This window comes from Physcomitrium patens, chromosome 5 (genome assembly GCF_059467195.1).
Source record: "Physcomitrium patens ecotype Gransden chromosome 5, ASM5946719v1, whole genome shotgun sequence".
Classification (NCBI taxonomy): domain Eukaryota; kingdom Viridiplantae; phylum Streptophyta; class Bryopsida; order Funariales; family Funariaceae; genus Physcomitrium; species Physcomitrium patens.
In genome coordinates, this window is record NC_143414.1 from 7520823 (window position 1) to 7527304 (window position 6482).

The window sequence follows — 6482 nt, forward strand, 5'->3', positions numbered from 1 at the left end:
TGGATAAGATATTTGTATTATTGATGCATAGAAATAGGTAATTGGAGCTATTTTTGGTTAGTTTTTAGAAGTTTTTAGAATTAGAATTAGGTTGATGATCTATATAGGATCTACCATAGGATATTCCAGAAAGACTTAGGATGATTATCTAAGTGAAATCTATTCCTAAAATCTTTTAGAAGAACAAATAACTTAGTGGGATCTATCATTAAAAATATTTTAGAAAGTTCTAAGATGATTAAACAAAGTATAAATATGATTGGCCGAGGCTATTTGGATATTTAGTCAAGTATGGCTTTAGTCTCTTTCTTTCAATAAAATTTGGTTTATATTTTTCTATTCTATTCTATTCTATTTTCTTTTGCTTCATTTTACCTTTCATGTTCTATTTTGTTTAATATGGTTAACTTTTTGATCAAGTTTCTAAGCTATCAATCAAGTACAAATACATGTAAATTCAAAGCAATATCTAAGAAGCTTCTAAAAAGCTTCTTTAAAAAATATTATGAAATAAATTTACTTTTATTTACTTCTATTTAATCATGTAGATAAATATTAGAGTAAATATATATATGTCCATGACATTATTTCTCCTTCTAGATACAAGTTTGAGAAGGAGCGATCATCATATGTTGAAGAAATCTAAAATACGATGAATTATATTTGCTACATATTCTAATCTTTGTTTTTTACAAAGATAGTTGATAGGACCTTTCAACCATCGATAGTGTTCCATATTAAGGTAGAAAGAACACCTTATTATTTAATCGTTGTTGAGGCCTTCATAACTCCATTCAAATTAAATATTTGGAACATTATTAGGAGTCATTTTGATATTTAATATAATCACCAAATATTGGAAGTCTCTTCTGAGGTTGTAATACTAAGCACATTATATCTTGCCATCTATTCAAGAAAAGATGTATTATTCTTGAAGATCTTCATTTTGATGACATTGTCTTAAAGGTTAAGACAATCACAATGTTTTATCTAATAAGTCAGCAAGTGATATCTCTTAAGTTGAATTTTCTGATTGTTAATTTTTTATCTCTTTGGCATCACAAATGTACAAAAGTATCAAACAAGAGTAGAAAGTAGAATGCTATCTTTCCTAGATCTTGTTTCTCTTACAACAAAGATTTACTATTCTTCATTTTGAATTTGATAGGTGTAATCAATGAAAAATATCAATCTTTTTTGTTGTATTTGTAAGATTCTTTATTGGCTCCTGTATGTAATTATTAATATCATAACCACATTGCTAAGCAAGATATTTTAATCTATTTTAGTACCACTTTGAATCTAAGTCTTCTTCTACCTTGAATTTTTCATTATTATTTATTTCTATAAGAGAACATAGTATTTATTTTCTTCCCAAGATATTCATTGTCTTATATGGCTCAAAAAGAAATATAGGAAATATAAGATGAATCTTCATAGACTTTGGTAGATTTAATTGATAATCAAGAAGATTGACTTATTCACTAATAAGAAAAGGTCTAAGCCTACTATACTCCAATTTATCACAAAGATGATTAATCTTGATATTGCAATAAAATAACCATACCTTATCATCTATGTTGAATTATGGTTATTTCTTGCAATAGGTAACTATATTGATTTTTTGTTATTCTTGAGCTTCTTTTAACTATGCCTTCATTATTATATATAGTATTGACAAAAAATTTATGAAATCTCCTATCATAAGATTATAAATTTTTGAAAAGTCAAATATATTAAGTCATAGATGATAACCATAATTGGCAAAGAAAGGTATTTATTGAGTAGAGGAATATATCAAACTATTGTATGCAAACTTTACCAAAGGCAAAAGAATTATTCAATCATTTTTATGATAATTGATGGTACACTTGAAATATTACTCCAGAACTTAATTAATCTATTTTGTTTGCTCATCAATTTGAAGATGAAAAGCTGAAGAGAGCTTTATATCCACATTTAATATCTTAAAAATAATTCTCCAAAATCTTAATATATCCCTATTCAATATAATATCCTTGATCAATCTATGATAGTGATAGATGTTGTAGAAAAAAAGCTTAGCCATTTCTCCACTTGTAATAGACTTTATATGTAGTACAAAATGTGCCATTTTGATAAAATTATCTACTATCACAAATATAAAATCATAAAAATTTGAGATTAGAAAATCTATGATAAAATTCATAGAAATAAAAGATCATGGTTGTTCTAAAATAGATAATGGCTGAAGAAGTCCATAAGATCAATAACAAGGATTTTTGGATATTCAATAAATATCACATGATTGTAAAAAGTCTTTGACTACCTTCCACATTTGAGGCCACCAAAAATATTTAGATATTAGGTCCAAAGTCTTATTGTATCCCAAATTTCCGATTGCTAAAAAATCATAACAAGCTTGAAGAACCTATATTTGAGCTTTACCTTGTGGAATGTATAATTGTCCTTCAAAATAGAGTAAATTATTCTTAAACTCAAATTTCAAAGTATCATGAGACTTCAAAGAATTATTCTTGATATCATAAATAAGATGATCAAAAGACATATTTGATTGAATTTGCTTAACAAAAGTTGAATCAACAGTCAATGTTGATTTTATTGCTTAAAGATGAAAATAATTTGGCTTCAAAAAAATTATTTTTTATTAATCAAAAGTTACATTGTTGTACTATAAATGCTTACAATATGAAAAATTAATTAAAATATATTTTATATTCATAAGTCTTGATATACATTAGAATGATTAATAATTGATTTAAAGAAAGTAGATATAAGAAAATTTATTTTGAATTTTATCTATTTTTACTATAATATTTAAATTATATAAGTTTTAAATGTTTAGTATAGAGCTTTAAGAGAAAGTAGAAGCATGAGGATGAAAATTCAAACTACTAGGAGGCTTATGAGGAGAGATGAAATCAAAGCATGGTTGGATGAAGGCAAAAGGTAAGGATCTTTATTCTTTTTGGTCGAAGGCTATGTCCAATGGACATTTAACAAGCTGTCTGAGCCTATAACAAGGATTTTGGTGACTTCAAAAGTAGCATTTGAGCTTTAGAGGCAAGAGTTAGTAAGTTTAGATTTTTGAATACAGATTGGATGTAAATTTTTTGTGATTTAGAGTTTTTATGAAGGAATTATTAGTGCTCAAAGTTAAGATGTCAATTTTGTACCTACTATCAGTCTTTGAAGCATAACATATGCTTACAAAGAGCAACTAAGGATTGACAACTAGGATTGAATAGAAAATTTTTTTGACTACATTTTTTATATAGTATTTGATGGATTTGGAATTTTAATGAAGAAATTATAGAGAGTTGAAGTCAGCATATCCAAATCAAATGTAGTAAGTAAGTGATTTTATTTATAGTAATAGTAGGAGCCATATCTTGATTTTTTGAACGAATTTTTGGCTCAAATCTTTTGAAATAGATAGATTATTGTATTAAAAAGCTATATATAAAAATTTTGTGGCATTTAACTGCTTAGTTTGTAAGATATGATGAGAATTGCATACAGGTGTATAAAAACTAGGGTTTGAAGCTACTGTTAGGATTTTGGCAATATATTAAGATCTGCGATAAATTTGTAGTTGAAATTTTTTGTGGTAGTTTTTAAAAGTACATCAGTACTTCTTATAAAATTTGAGTGCGTTTGAATAGTCTAATTGAGAGATATGAGTTGTTGAAGTTTGAGAATAATACTCCATGACGATATATAAAGATTTAGAGTTTTTAATCATATTTTGGATGTTTTTTTTGAACTTAGGACTTATATATTTGGTATAATTGCTCCTAAAAGTGACATGTAGTATTTTCTTGAGGAAATTATCTCTACTTTGATAATATCTAGAAAAGACATCTGATAAACCTTATTATTTTTCAGACTTATACGTGATCTTGAAATCAAATCTTGATAAAGACATATTTCAATAAGCTTGGCAATAATTCAAGACAAGTGCCAACATAAAGTACTCAAAGTTCTTGTTATTTATATATTTAATAACTAGACTAAAAGTGCCTTCTAATTAATGATGCCATTCTTGAAATTAATCCACAATTACAAGAAGTTTTTTGTTGTAATTCTTATAATTAATCTAAGCTACTAAAAATTTCTTAAATAAAAAGCAATTAGATAGAGCTTATCATCTGCTCCTATTTTTGATAAAATTATATCTATAACAAAGTTCAATGCATCTATGTCTATAAAAAATACCTTAAAAAATTGATGCAATATAAAATTGGTACAAAAAAAAATTTCAACTTCAAGGCTTTAAAAGATGTTTTTGTTTCTTTGCTCCATTCAAATTTGTCTTTACATGTCAGATATGTAAGAAGAGCCATAATTTTTTAAAAAATAAATTCATAAAAATTTAATAATAATTTTCAAATTTCAAAAAATATTAAAATTTTTTTGACTATTTTTAAGACCTTTTAATCTATAATATTTTGGACCTTCTTAGGATCTATTATTAATTTTTTTTGGAAATGATATATCCTAAAAAATCAACTTGAATAGTCAAAGAAGAAAAAGTATGCATAAATGACTTCATTCATGAGATGTTGAAAAGTAGCTCATACATTTGTGAGTCCAAAAGGCATGACATTATATTTAAAATGTCCAAACTTAATTCAAAAAGTAGTCTTCTATTCGTCTCTTTTTTTAATACAAACTAAGTTGTATGCCCCTCATAAAGATTTATTTTTGTATAGATCTTTACTTGGTTGAGTTAGTAAAAAAGTCTTGAAATTAAAAGTAGGAAATATCTATTTATTGATGGTGATCTTGTTAAGTCTTTAATATTCTATGCACATCCATAGAAATCCATCTTTTTTCTCTACAAATAAGATATGAGCTTCTGTTGGAGATTTCAAGTGACATATGAAGTTCTTAATCAAGTTCTTATTAATATATTTCTTTAATGCAGTCAAATCATTTTGCAATAAGCTGTAGATTGGTCCACATGATTGTTGAGCTTTTTCTTATAGATTAATTGAATAATCATAAGATCAATACTTTAGAAGAATATTTGTAATTTTTTTTCAAAAATGTCTTAGAAATCTTAATACTGACTATGAATATCACTTGATGTCTTTCCACCATCAGGAATGAGTATGACTTATATAGCAAAAGATGGCCCTTCTTTTGCTGTATGCATGAAAGTTCTTACATCTACTAATAAGGATTTAGATGTATTAAGCTTATCTATTTTTACTTCATTATCAAAATTTTGGATTAAACTACAAGAAAAGTTAGGATTTCAAAAAATTCAATCCATTTGAAGATTATAATTTTCTAGCCATGATAGTTTTTAAATAATTTGATTAAAAAAATTTCTTATTGTATTAAATATTATTATACTATAATGATCTTTAATTGCTATATCTAAAAGAATAGTCTCAAGAGTAATTTCTCTAAAAGACAATGAATGTCCATCTATGACTTCTACATGTATGGATTTAGTTTTCTTGACTAAAAATATTCATGTTTCTTCACAAAATCTTTGTCAATAAAATAGGCTAAGACTCCTAAATCTAATAATGCAAAGAATTTGTGATTTTTAGGTCCTAAATATATATATCTATTGTAAAACAAGATAAAGAATCTAAGAAGAGAATAGAACCTTTACTAGATGTTGTATATGATTTCAACTATTGTCATATTGTAATTTTTTATAATATGTAAAAATTAACTAAAATATATAATATATTTATAAGTATTAATATAATTTAGAGTGGTTTGGAGATTAATTTAAAGAGAGTTAATATAAGTAAATTTATTTTGATGTTTACTTACATTTATTATAGTGTTTAAATTATATAAGATTTAGATATTTAGTATAAAACTTAAGGAAAAGATTGGAACTAAAAGATGAAGATCCAAACCTCTAAGAAACTTATTTGGAGGGATGAAAGTAAGATATAGATGAATGAATGTAAAATATAAAGATCTTCATCTCTATTAGTCAAAGGCAATGCCTAATAGGCATTTAAAGTACTTTATGTAAAATTTTGGTTTGTTTTGATGGTCTAATTATCAGATTGAGTTATTGAAGTTTGAAAAAAATTCACCTTAAGGATATATAAGATTTTATAATATTTATATTATATTTTTGGTAATCTTTGGTACTTAGGGCTTATGTATTGATGTAATTGCTCCTATAGAGACATTTTTATATATAGACTAGGTATTTTTTTAATCTAGAGGCTTGATATAGCAATTAGTGATAGCCAAAAGTTCAACGCTTTCTTAAGGCAAATTCTTTCTATCATGACAACATATGGTGTCGTTTGGCATAATTTGAAATTTGAGAATATACATGATATCTAGGTGTAAAGAATTTAGTTAAAACTTATCGGCTAAGCTCTAATAAGTGATTTATTACACTTTTAACTTATATCCAAAGTCTTGACTCCCAAAAATCTCTTTATTTTATATAAAAGCTCAAAATATAATAAAATCCTTTCATTTTTTTTTTC